Below are 14545 nucleotides of genomic sequence, written 5' to 3'. Positions count from 1 at the left end.
AAAAAATGTTTTTATTTCAGTATCATTGACACATTAGTTCAGGTGTAAAACATAGAAATTAAACTTCTCTGTATACTATGCTATGCTTACCACAAGTGTAGCGACCATCTGTCACCATAAAATGCTATTACAATACCATTGGCTATATTCCCTATGTTGTGCCTTTTATTCCCATGATAATGTGTTCTTTATAGGAAAAGCACTACATACTTTTTTTTCTTTTAAAGCACTACATACTTTTAATAAACTGTACATTGTGTAGTGGTTCTCAATTGTAAGCTAAACAAAGTAGAGTCCTGCCCAAAGTGGTAACATTCCAGGAGGATGTCAAAGTGTAGCTCTCTGTATGCTTTTACTTGTGTTGTTTATCTGAATTTGCCACTTCCTCCCTTCCCTTGAATTTGAAAACATCCTAAGAGCAAGATCCACTTTCCTTCCCCTATTATTTAGAATGGAGTTATATACCAGATGGAGGCTACATAATTGTTATTGACCAGCTCTTCATTAATATGCTCTCGAATTTTGAAGCCAACTCTTAAAACTGTCAAAATTTCAATGACTTTTATAATTATAAAGACTTCTACTTCTTATCAGCACAGAAGACCACAGAAATTCTCTCCTCAGGCAGAGCATGGAATAGTATTTTTCCACATGAAGTGGTATTGGGCTTTCAAGAGCAAGATAAGAACCACTCTTCCAAGGAGGGAATAGTGGTGAGGAAAAGAAAGAAAAAAGAAAAAAGAAAAGAAAAGAAAAGAAAAGAAAAGAAAAGAAAAGAAAAGAAAAAAGAAAAGAAAAGAGAGAAAGGGAAACTTTGAACTGGACTTTGGGATACTGAGTAGTGAGTCACTTGTAAGAAGGGAAGGGAAGGGGAAGGGGAAGGGGAAGGGGAAGGGGAAGGGGAAGGGGAAGGGGAAGGGGAAGGGGAAGGGGAAGGGGAAGGGGAAGGGGAAAGGGAAAGGGAAAGGGAAAGGGAAAGGGAAAGGGAAAGGGAAAGGGAAAGGGAAAGGGAAAGGGAAAGGGAAAGGGAAAGGGAAAGAGAAAGAGAAAGAGAAAGAGAAAGAGAAAGAGAAACTTTGAACTGGACTTTGGGAGTCTGAGTAGTGAGTCACCTGTAGACACAGGGTTATCCTGAGCATGGAGTTCAATAACGACCCTGCCTTCTAGCTAATGAATCTTGTGCCTGCACTGATGTGGTGAAATAGAGCTTGTAAATAAGTCAGAACCCTCAAGGGTGAATGTGGTGGTTTTAGGTTGGTAAAATTCTCTGGCTATTTGTAGATGCAAATCCTCTCTGGAGGAGAGCATCCCCAATTCAGGCCTTCTGGATTCCCCAGACTAAGATCAAACAATTAATGAATTGAAGAAAACTCAAAAATCACTAGGACCCCAGGGAACTAACCACCATGAGTGAGAGTCAGCAGAAAGCAAATACTGAGACCTCTAAAAGCTACAGGTATTGAAATATCAGGAACAGAATATAGATTAGTTTTGTATGAAATATATAAGAAATAGACACTAGAGTGGTCTTGAATGCTTGAATTCAAAGCTCAAGGGTTAGATTAAATATCAGATTAGTCACAACTGAGAATATTAGTGAAATTGAAGGAACATGGGAGCAAATTACCTAGGATGCCACATAGAAAAGGAAAATAAGGAATTTGAAAAGGAAGTTAAGAAACTGGAGAGTATACAGTGAGAATATCTAATATCTATTCAGAGCCCCAGACATTGAGAACAGAATAGTGAATATACCAAATTTCCTTGTTGACACAGCACAATATACCCCAAATTGAATAAATAAATCGAAGTCTATACATAGACTCATCATGGTATATTATAGGAAACCAGAGGCAAGATGATAACCTGAGCCAAAAAGAAAATGTACCTTTGAAGGAATGCTAATTTGACCAAGAGCACATAAAATTAACATAACCCTGAAAGACACAAGATAATGAAATAATCTCTTTAAGATGTAAAAAGAAAATTTCTGTAATACTCTCAGCAGCTAGGAATATTTTTCAACAATGGTGGTGAAATAAAGACACATTATGTAATCAAAAATTGAAAAATATTACCATCAGTAATCTTTTACTAAAGAAACCTCTGAAGCATCTACTTTAGGAAGAATGGAAATTCCAAAAGGAGAAGTTAAGATGCAAGAAAGAGTGATAAGCAAATAAAACAGCAAACATGAATATAAATCTAAATAAACATGGTGTAAGCTAATGACAGTGATGATTTTTGTGTGTTTAATGTCGGAGCATAGGATGATGTGGCATCTTATTCACCTGTCCCTGCTTGATTTCAGCCAAAGATAAATGGCAGAAGGGAACTTTTTCGTAGGGTGTGTGGGACTTTTTTTGACTCATGCCAATGGGGAAGCCCAGCGGAGTCTTGATGTTATAATATATTTTTTAAATGTCAAGTATAATATCTAAACACATAATATTAACATATTATGTAAGTGAAAATGCATAATAATGAACAATGGAATGTGTGCTTGTAAACCCAATATAGAACTCTAAAACTAACCATTGCCAGTAACTTCCATCTACCTCTGTGCTTCTTCCCTATTCCATCCCCTTGTCTCTCCCCACATGAGATAATCACTACTTGAATCACCACATTGAATCCCGAAGTTTAGATTTCATGATTTCATTCAACCGTCTCACTACCTGACTACCATCTCCATCTCTGGCACCAACACCACCAAATTCGTCAGCTACACCCGGGACCTACAGTCCATGGAAATCACCAGTGTTTCAGTGTCCTTGCCCACATTATACCTCATATCCCTCCTTATTTAAATAAGTTCCAAGACCAGTCACTGATAATCACTCCATTGCACATAATCTTGACTCCTTTGCTTAGTTTTGTCTTATCAACACCTGGCTACATCCATCTCTGCCTGTTCCATGTCTGTATCTTGAAGCTAAACATAGCTAGAGCAAAACACAACTTGTTTTAAAGTTCAGGATCACTAGCCTCAAGTTAGCCCTCAGTGCCAGGTGGCAGTCATACTATCATTTTCTAGTCCATTCTCTCTGATATTTTTCTAGATAACCATACTTAACTCACTTATCAAAAATTTCCAGCATCTCTTTCCCCATCATCACACTCAACTAGACAACCGTGTATCCTTTTTCATTGAGAATATAGAAGTAATCAGAACTTTCATAAGCTTCCATCACCACGTCTAACCATCTATTAGCATCTGTGCCTTTAAAGGACACCCTTTTCCCTATTATTATAAATTGTCTATACTTCTTGCTAAAAAAAGTTTCTTCATTTCTTCCCTAGATGCTTGTGTTCTTAACTATTTAAGGACATTAGTCCAACAGTCGCTTCCCTCCTCCCTCTTTTTCACTGTCTTTCTTATATTAACAGATTTTTCCTTTCTCCCAAAATATTCCATCAGCATTTAAACATGTTATTTCTCCCCAAATTGGAAAACAAAAAACCTTTCAAGCCTGTTTATGCCTCTAGCTACCATTCCATTTTTTTCCTTCTCTTTATGGCATAACTTTCTATTTTCATTTGGAACTACTCCAAACAGGCTTTTTCTCCAATGATGTCACCAAGACTGCTCTTGTCAAAGTTACAAGAACAACACTCAACAACATTAAATCCATTTGTTCTCAGTTCTAATTTTACTTGTCCTATCAGTAGCATTTGACACAGATGATTACTCATTCCTCCTGGAAACACTTTCTTCCCTCGGTTTCCAGGATTCTTACCTCTGGTTCCTCTTAACCTTCATCCCCCTGGCCTGTTCCTTCCCATCCATCCAATCTCTTGACCTTGAAATTTTTCCTTTTTCTTGACCCGCTTTTCTCTGTATCTTCACTCTCTGAGATCACATTCTCTCTCATGACTTTAAATGGCATTGATATACTGATGACTCCCAAATTTAAATCTCCAGCTGAGAAATCTTCTTTGAACTCTAGACTAATCTACCTGGTGTTTACTTAGTATTTACACTTACACAGACCCTTCAAGCTACTAGTTCAGAATTGAACTCCTGATCTTCTTCCCACACCTTTTCCTCCACCTTCTTTCCCATTGCAGCAAATCACTTCATTTTCCTAGTTGCATAAGCCACCTCCATTGCCACTATCCTTGTCAAAGACATCAACATCACTGCTAATCTGTAATACAGCAGTTGACTCCTCCTTCATTGGTCTGCTTTCAAAACAACATTCAAAACATGTCAGATCATGTCATTCCTCGTGCAGTTTGCTCCCTCACCTCCAGTTCTTCACTCAGATGCTATTTTAAGACCTTTACAGATCCTCTTATTTAATGTCGTATGTGAGGGTTCAGCATACTTTTGTTGTAGCGGACCAGGCAGTAAATATTTTAGGTTTTGCACCCCTAAAGTCTCTGTCACAACTATTGAGTTATGCTGTTGCAGCATGAAGGTGGCCATAGACAAAATATACCTGATTAGGTGTGACTATTTTCCAATAAAACTTTATTTATGGACATTGGCATTTGAATTGTATGTAATTTTCATGTGCTATGATGTATTTCTTTCCTTTTGAGTATCTTCAACCATCTAAAAATCTACATTTTTAAATGGTCTAACTCTGGGCTGGATATGATTCCCAGGCTGTAGTTTATTGGCCACCCTCCTCACATACATTCCTTAAATGGTTTCTTTGCTGTAGTTTTTATCTTTTCATGCATCACAGTATAATATATTACATGTTTTGTTCATATTTTCATGTTTATTATCTATGTCTTACAAATAAGATATAAACACCATGAAGCCCAGGATTTTTAACTTGTTCTGTGTACTGCTGAATTCCCAGTATAGGTGCTCAAAAATTATACGTTGAATGAATGCATAAAATGAATGAAAAAGTTATATTTTCAAAAGAAATAAAATTGGCTATAATGGATGAGATAATTGAAGAACTTAATTTTATTTTAGAAATTATAGTTTTGAAGATTATAGAGAGATATCATTTTAATTTTTTTTTTTTCAACGTTTATTTATTTTTGGGACAGAGAGAGACACAGCATGAACGGGGGAGGGGCAGAGAGAGAGGGAGACACAGAATCGGAAACAGGCTCCAGGCTCCGAGCCATCAGCCCAGAGCCTGACGCGGGGCTCGAACTCCCGGACCGCGAGATCGTGACCTGGCTGAAGTCGGACGCTTAACCGACTGCGCCACCCAGGCGCCCCGAGAGATATCATTTTAACCATTCACAGACTGCAAAAGGCTCCATCGTTGACTTTCTTATTAAATTCTTCATTATTATTTCATTGTTATAAATATTTTTTTTCATCTTCCCTAAACCTCATTTCTTTAGTTAAGAGATACCTGTCTATATCAGTTCCCCTTTTCTTGGGATGGCCTTGCTTCCTGGTCTCTCGTTGTTCTCCAGGTTTTGTAGATAAATAGACCTACAAGATTAACCACATGGCCTCCTGCTTCTCAGCTGGAGGCTGCTTTTTCCATGGCCACTATAAGTGATCATGCCTCATAGCATCGTGGACTTAATATTCTAAGAATATTGACTTCATAGTTACCATTTCATTCCTACTTTGTTTTGGATGAACCAAAGAAGTGAACAAAGTTCTTGAAATTCTGTCGTTGACTGAAGTAAATAATAGTGTTAAATTATAGGCATTAGAGCATAGCTGTATTTCTCTAAGCCATTTCAAGATACTAAAATGGGATTTAATTATTATATGTAACGGACATTAAACATTTATGAGATAAATGGCCTACAATTTAATTAGTCAAGTATTAATAAGATAATTTGTTTTAAGAATAATTAATGTGTAATAGCAGAAAAAGATCTCGCTTCTGGTTTCTTACACAAAAGAATTAAAAAGATGTGCCTTCTACTTAAAGACCTTTTTGTTTTACTTGTTCAATGTGAATCACAGGTAGAGGTGATATGTAGTCAAGTTTTTCTGTAGCTAAGTATCAGATCACTATTCAAGGTTGTTGCATTGCCAATAATTGTTTTTTGGGGAGGTAAAAATGTACTACTGTGTGACTTTATAAACATATTCGATATATATTACATAATCATTATGCTTCCCTAACTCATTATTGAAGATGAGTCTAAAAGAAATCAGAGTTGGTGTCTGAGTATTAATCACTGGGTTTAAAATAATCTGTTTTATCCCCTCTTCCTTTTTCAATGTTTATTTATTTTTTGGGACAGAGAGAGACAGAGCATGAACGGGGGAGGGGCAGAGAGAGAGGGAGACACAGAATCGGAAACAGGCTCCAGGCTCTGAGCCATCAGCCCAGAGCCCGACGCAGGGCTCGAACTCACGGACCGCGAGATCGTGACCTGGCTGAAGTCGGACGCTTAACCGACTGTGCCACCCAGGCGCCCCCCCCCTTCCTTTTTGAGTCGCATTTGGGTTGTTATTTGTGGCATATGAGTGAATAAGTATCCAATGTATCTGCCTCAGGCCAAGTATTTGGACTCTGGGTCTGTGTTATTGCCTTATTGATTGCTTGTTATCTGCTTGCTTGCTTGTTTTATATTAACTGGATAGACCAAAGAAGGGAGGTAAGAAAGTAAGGGTGTAGCATTTTCAAAAATGAAGTTACTCAGAGAAGAGGTAATAACATTGGTAGAGTAGGTAAGGCAATACAAAATCTCTATCCTATACAATTTTGGAAGCTATTGTGCAGAAAAATGTCATCAAGCCAGTCTTTAAAACTTTCTTAAAAGTATGGAAATATGCTAACTGTTCAGGCTTTATATTAGATGATGGATGCTATCTGGATGTGGCAATCTCAGGTATGAACATCTCAAAAATAAAGGCAAAGTGTGCAACTGAACGTAGAGATCCTGAGGGTAATACATGAGCTTATACTGTGTGAGCAGCAGTGGTTCTGCCATTAAACCTCCCTTGATTTGCTGTAAGTTTAGATACACACAAGCCGTGTTTATTTTTACATTTTCAGCAGGTGTGACACTTTGGCAAGTGTATTGGCTTGGAGTACAGCATGGCTTCCCCGTGATTGGTGGGTCCTGATGGAACGTTTTCTGAAATGATGGGTGAAGACCTTGCATCATTATTTTTCCAAGCGTGTATCAACAAAGCCTTCATCCTATAAAAGTGCAAATAGAATGTTATGCACCAGGCACCATGTTTACATTTTATTTTTAGTTCCTGGAAAGATTTCTAGTTTCTGGAGGAATTGCTTGCTCCTTCTTGTTATGTTTGATCGGGTCATCCTAACTCAGAGTGTTAGCAAAACTTTCCACTTGCGGTGTGCATGAAGCCTGTGGTGAATTCTCTTTATGAAACACGTTTCTTCATGTTCGTTCTGCGGGTGGACAATTGCTGCCTTCTAATATCATGTTGAAATGTGATTGATCCAAATGATAGTGTCACCCTTGAATGAATCATGCTTCTTCACTCCATCTGTTTCGTGAGAGGAAAAAAAAAAAAAAATGTCTTACCCGTCCTTAGAGTGTGTATGCCTAACCTAAATTCCATTTAATCCACTGTTTTGAGGTCTGTGACATGCTCATTTCCATGTTTTTTTTTTGAAGAAAGATTATTTTCAATGAGTCCTATTCAAGAACAAGTCTGTCATTTCACCAGTATGCAAACTAGAATCTCTCAGTTGACCTCCCTCCGATCACACCCTATTTATTGGCAAACATAGAGGTCAGTTGGAGAAGTGATATATACACAGATTAAAAAAATTTTCCTGGCACCTGTCAAATCTTTACTTCAGTTGAAACTTTGATTCTGTCAACGTAGTATATCTGTAGCTCTTGCTACACTGTGTTTTTTTTTTTTTTTTTAAGTTTATTTATTTATTTTGAGAGAGACAGAGACATCACAAGCTGGGGAGGGACAGAGAGAGAGAATCCCAAGCAGCCTCCGCACCGCCAGCGCAGGGTCTGATGCCTAACCGACTGAGCCACCCAGGTGCCCCTTGCAGCATTGTGTTTTTAAAAATTCAGATAAGCCCCACATGTGTGCACCTAATCTTAGGTGGTCCACACGGGACCCCCTGAGTGCCAGCCCTAGTCCCCCATGGGGTCCCATTTCCACTCCGACAAGATGAAAGAAACTATCATGAACCAGGAGAAATTCATCAAACTGCAAGCACAAGTGTGCTTTGGTGGGAAAGGAACTGCTCGCCCAAAGAAGGTGGTTCATAGGACAGCTACCGCAGAAGATAAAAGGCTTAGGTTCTCTTTAGAGAAGTTAAGGTAAACAGTATCTCTGGTATTGAAGAAGTGAGTATGTTCATAAACCAAGGAACAGTGATGTACTTTAACAAACCTCAAGTCCAGGTATCCCTGGCAGTGAACGCTTTCACTGAGACAAGGCAGCCAGCTGACCGAAATGCTATCCAGTATCTGAAACCAACTTGGTGCAGCCTGTCTGAGTAGTTTAGGAAAACCTTGTGAATTTCTGCCCAATCTGTGGACGGAAAAGCACCACTCACTACCAGAGAGGAGGAGGAGGATGAAGTTCCAGACCTTGTGGAGAATTTTGATGAAACTTCTAAGAATGAAGCAAACTGACTTGGGTCAACTTCTGAAGAGGATAAAACTTGAAGAAGTTACTGGGAACTGCTATTTTATATTCAGACTGCTTTTTAATTTGTTCATAGACCTGATAAAATCTAAATCTCTAATAGTTTTAAGCCTAAGCCCCTTGGACAGTGCAGCTCTTTTCAGTTTTTGCTTATACACAATTCATTCTTTGCAGCTGATTAAGCTGAAGAAGCCCAGGAATAAAGTTTGAAACAAGGTTAATGAAGATCATTACCTAGTAAAAAATTAATTAATTAATTAATTAAGTTAAATTAATAATTAAAAAAATCAAAAACAAAAACTCAGATGATCATTTTACAGAACAAAAAGGGCCAGCCCCTCAAAAAGAAAAAAAAAAATTAAAAAGAAAAAAAAAATCTCTCTCTCCTTCTGTCTCCCATGACAATGAAGTTCTAAAATGTTATAAACTCAAATCTCAACTTCCAGCATACTCTGAAATACACTTTATTGGATATGAAATACCTGATATGTAATATTAGATATATAATAAAGCATCACTTTATTAGATATATTCGAACTCACGCTTCACACATACACACGTGGATGGCCCATACAGCTGGAAATCCTTCTGTGCAACACAATTATGATGGAGAAAGCATGAACGTGTTCTTCCCTCCCCTTCTTACCAAAGAGAAATGAATAAAGTGTAGAGTGAATTATGTTGCTTAGGGTACATTTGGACTAGAAACAGACAAGGAATTTGGTTCAAGGAAAAGTAAAAGAAAATGCTGTAGGTTTTGTGTCAGCTGTCTACATTAGTAAGGGAAGACAGCTCTTGGTGTTTTAGAGATAGAGATGATTTTGCCTGTGTGCAGATTCTTTCCTAAATTTCATTACTTTAGTGTTTTAATGTTTTTAACCTTCAGTAAGTTCTACTTATTTTTATTCTTCTAATCTTGCATGCACTTTAAGTCCTATATTTTCTCACTTATGTAGAACTTTTATTTGTAGTTTTACTTCAAATAATGAGCTATGTGCTCGTCGCAGATCAAGAAAAACAGCGCACTGATTGCATTTTATAACAGCTCTGAGTGAAACTGAGGTGACCAGGGATCTAGCTTTTCCATTTGGATCCTATGAGAGATGTTGTGATGAAATTAAGGGTGTCAGGAAAACCTGTCTTTGAAATAGGATCTTCTTTAGTACGCAGTAATTTCTGAGTTCATATTCTTAATTTAGTATGTGCACTTTAAAATCTGTTAGAAATAACTACCACCTTTGAAAGGACTCTGTTACGATCACTGTTTGCTATCCCCCTAACCACAGATTTTGGCATTTTGATTGCCATCGAAATGAATAGCACTCCACATTGTGTCAGTCACACCCTCATAAAAGTTAAATGAACATTCTTGCAACACCCGCTGGGATGGGACAGATGTAGGAGAGAAGGACTGAGCACACAGGATAAAATGTGTCACCGAGAAATTGAAACTACTCCCTTAACACAGCGTTGTGTCTTGCTTGTCACCTATACCTCTTTTGTTTTATTCAAAGCTATTTCAAAAACACAAATAGCGTGTTGAAATGGAGAATCACTGTAAATCATTTCTATTGTCTGTCAGGCTGTGCCTTGCCATTGCTAGATTCCCTATGTTGTTTTTCCTCACCGTATGTACACTTGGTAAATCATTTTAGCAGAGATACTTTATTCAAAATACAACTATAGTCAAAATATGACTACAAAGAACTATCATTTCTAAACTGAGACCATCGCATTGCATGTGGATTTCTGTTTTATCATAGACCTTTGTAACAGATATTTTAAGTTTATTGTATCAATATTTAATTTTTTAGTACATTTTTTTTTTATCCGTTTTGAGTTGGTCTCAAAGGTTCAACAGCACAGATCTCACTAGTGACATCTTATTCTCCAAACTAATTGAAATTCAGACTCTTCTATGTTAGGGCTCTCTCCAATGTTGGCTCTACTCTCAGTTTGCCAAAAAATACTTTTAAAAAGTAACAAGTTGATTTTGATGTGACACCAATTTCAAAAGTTTGTATGCCATTCTCCCTTTGGAAGAATTAAAGTCTTGAAGCAACCTGACAATTCATCTTGTGTAATAAATAGCCTAATAGCCTTAAGGAAGTAATCTCCCCTCTCCTCCATAGCTCACCCTTACAGACATGTCTGATTCTTCTCTGTAGCAGAAAGATTTGTATTCACACGCTGGACTATAAACACCCTGAGGGCAGTGAATCCCTTGGTGAAGTGTCTCCTATTAGTGTTTAGAGCAATGCTTAGAACAGTGCATGGATAAGAGTTACACTGACCTCATAAGTCTGAGGGACATCAATGAAATAATGAATGTACACCTTTTAGTGGTTTGTGAGAAGTGCCAAATGTGCAATTAAAGTTGGCTAAAACCCCATACAGACTAAAAAAAATACTGTTCTTATTCACCACTTATCTAGAGTATCTGACAGCAACCTTGACTTATAGTGGGTGCCTACTCAGTGTTTATTAAGTTACATTGAGATCAAGTTAGAATTTACCTCTTCTAGGTCAGCTCTTTCTGCTAAATCGTATATTTTTTTCTTCTTTCAGCAAGGATTCATTGAGAATTTCTTTCATATGCCAGAGCCTGGCACTAGCACTATAAAGACAGTTAAAATAAATTCACTGTCGGTCTCACTCTCCAGCAAAGACAGATGCTTATAACAAGTAGATATAATTCATTGTGGTAAGTGTTGCAATTAATGTATGTAGACAGTACTATGGGAACATACAGCAGCAAGCTATGATTAAGGGATTGTTAAACTCCCTTTTTAAAATGAGCAGAAGTTTGTTGAAAAGAAAATGGAAGAAGGGCTTTGTCAGAGAAACAGTCTGATAAAAAAAAAATAAATGCTCAAAATTGCACATGGCAGAAATAGAAGTTTCACATGGCTCATGCAGAATGTATATTGAGGGCTTATTTGGGGTGCCATGTCGTAATCTGTGTCTTAGCACCACCAGGCTGAAGAGTCTGGATTCTTTTCTGTAGGCACCTGTAGGTTCTGTAGGTTGACCCTTCAAAACCCCATTTATATTTTAAAAAAGACAGATGGCCAAGTGGGAGATAGATAGGGGTGAGCAGGAATCAAAGGTGGGAGAACAAGAGGTGGACAGTATTTAGGAACGGATGAGATGCCATGCCAGACGGTGCCAATAGAAATGGAGGGTAACAGAGAGGGAGAATATGACACATATTGTTCACTTAAATTTCTCTTGTTTTCTCTAAGTCGAATAGCTAAGAAGGGAGCCAGAAAGCAGATAAAGAAGAGAAGCAGGCCATAAAGAAAGATCAGATCTGTGTGGGGCTAAATAGGAGCTGCCAGCCTCTCCCACATCCAGTTGTCCAAGATTCCCGTCATTGCTGTGCGACACTTTTGTGGACCTGGTGCCCTTCTCTACTGCCCAGATTTGTGCCATCCTCTCACCCACGTTGAAGGTGCACCTATATCAAAGACTTGCCATTTTGTGCATAACAGATTGTCCATCTTGGAAACAGTGCTCATCTGGTTGTTTGTCTTGGGAAAGTGACTCTGACCAGGAAAACACTAGGCCAGACAGTCCTATTTAGGAGCTGTTTTGGGGTAGTAGGAGCTCTGTGGAATTCCCGTTCAAACACCACCATGTGGGTGACAGCCCTTACAAAACTGATTCTGTCTAAATGTTAAGGAACAGGTGTATCACTAAAAAGAAAAAGGAGAAAGCTAATAAATTTATGAAAATGGTATTGGCCTCTGTAGTAATCAGGAAAAAGAAATCAAACACAGAGTAAACTATTGTCTTACAACTTTCATTTTGCAAAAACTGAAAGTCAGACAATGTCAGTTGTCGTTAAGAATATGGAATAAAGTGTCCCCTGTTACATGTTGAGGCTAATGCATTTGATACAACCACACTGAAGAAAAATTTGACAATGTCTAGCAAACTTGCAGATCATCTGCTCCAACAATTCCAATCCTCAAAACTCTCCCAATAAATATGTGTAGAGATATTCACAAGAATATGGATGACAACCGTCCTCTAAAGCAGAGTTCATCCTTAAGAGAATGGGTTTTCATTCAATGGAATTGATATAAAAGAACTAAACTTTATATCCATCAACATGGATAAGTCTGCAAAACAAAATGTTGAGCAAAAAATCTAAGTTTCATGTGCGTGCTTGGCAGGATGACATCTCATGATGGGTGGTTTTAAAATCAAAACTTATAAACATATAAGATTATACATTTATTATGGGTACACAAAAAATAAAAGTGAAAATAGACATTGGAATGGTGAATACCAACTTCAGAATAGTGGTTTTCTTGAGAGAATGGGGGGTGAGTTCAGGAATAGGACAGTGAGATATTTGGGGGTTTCAGTTGTCTTTATAAATTTTCACTTGTTAGGCAAGTACATAGTTCTCTTGTATCCTCTCAAAGTTTTGTTTGTATACCTATAATATTTAGAGTAAAAACCCTGCATATGGCTTTCCTCACATATTCATTCATTCATTCTTTTAATCTATCACCTGTTAATCTATTCAGCTACCCATTCACGTATTCTTCTTTCTCAAAGTAATTTTATTTAAATAATCCAAGAAAGGGTGATTAGGGCTTAAACTAAGTAGAGAGAAAAGGACAGAGTATAATTAGAAGGCAAATTTAAGGGAGATTATTGGGTAAAGTTGTCAACACTTAACAACTAGATGTAAGTAGGTGTGTGTGTATGGAGTAAGGCAAGGAATCAAGGATAATTTATTCAGATCTCTAGCTTGGCATTGACAATGAAGCATGCCAAGAAGACAAAGGAAGAGGGGTAACGTTGGAATAGAGGGGGGATGTGGTATCAAACTTTGGGTTCATGGTACACGTTTTTCCATAATCCTGACAGATAATCTTTAATTCAGTAATTATTTATTGAATATCTGCCATGTACAAGGCACAATAAATAGAGATCCTTTAAGTTTATGCATAAATACTCTTTTTCATGAATATGTTTTTTTAAAAGTCCAAACCACTATTTTTTAGGCATCCTGGTGCAGTTACTGCTCCACTAAATTCAATTGGGTAAGCAATTTCAACTGAATACAGTTGAATGGCAGTGTGCAGCCTTCGTTGTTATTCTGTAACTACTTGAAAGAGAGTGAGAATCCATTAAAAACTTCAGACTGGGTAAACTCATTTAAGTTTGCAAATTACATTCAGAAGAGAAGTTAAATGTGGTTATCTTGAAAACATCCCCCCCAAATTGTAGTGTAGTAAATAATAATTGGATAAGGCTAACCTCAGAAATTCTTCCTCAAAAGTTATTTAGTTCATACAACAGTAAATATACAGCTATATGGATACATTGAGCAATTCTTTGGATGGAAATAAACATATTTGTAAAATTAGAAGTATTGGAAATATTTGTAATATTTGTAAATTTGTAAATTTAGAAGTTTGTAATTTGTAAAATTTGTAAAATTAATTTGTAAAATTAGAAGTTCAGATATTTCTGTCTTCATCTTTTTCAAAACTTCTCTTGCCTATTGATTTACCCTCACAAAAAGGAAATGGTCACAGGGAATAATGGGATAAGAAAGCCCAATTACTGTGTGGATTTCCAGCTCCCACCTAAGCAGACCATTTCAACCAAACCCTTTCCTTTTTCTAGGCTCTACCCAAATTTTCTGTTCAAAGTTCTAGATTTTAGTCCTGTTCTCAATAGAAACATGAATGTCCAATCCTGAATCCTCATATGGCTTTCCTATTCTTCCTCCGTAGATATCTTTCTCTTTCCAAGACTGCATAATAGGCAAAGACCAGGAAAATGACTTTGTCTTCTAATCCTGTGTGCTGAGGATACCCTGTGAGCTCAGCTGAGTTCTTTGGGAGCCTCAAAGGTGTTAGTCTAGAATCAGACCCGTGCAATCTTGCCTTCGCTCTACCCCACCCCACCCTATTATTTGAGTTTGCTTACTTCCTCCAGTGTTGGAGAAATAAACCAAAGGCCACAGTCAAG

The 14545-nt window shown here is 37.5% G+C and overlaps 1 protein-coding gene and 1 pseudogene across 2 annotated transcripts in view; both read left to right on the top strand.

Annotated features, from left to right (window-relative positions):
• Positions 1-14545, top strand: part of TMTC2 (transmembrane O-mannosyltransferase targeting cadherins 2) — a 404595-nt gene that overhangs the window by 377453 nt on the left and 12597 nt on the right. The gene's annotated exons all lie outside the window — the stretch shown is intronic.
• On the top strand, positions 6802-12402 carry LOC147579015 (transcription factor BTF3 pseudogene; annotated as a pseudogene).

The sequence above is a fragment of the Puma concolor genome, chromosome B4 (assembly GCF_028749965.1).
Source record: "Puma concolor isolate L17-30 chromosome B4, mPumCon1.1.hap2, whole genome shotgun sequence".
In the NCBI taxonomy this organism is placed as follows: Eukaryota; Metazoa; Chordata; class Mammalia; order Carnivora; family Felidae; genus Puma; species Puma concolor.
Note: the sequence above shows the minus strand (reverse complement) of the source record. Positions and strands in the feature narration are given on the sequence as shown.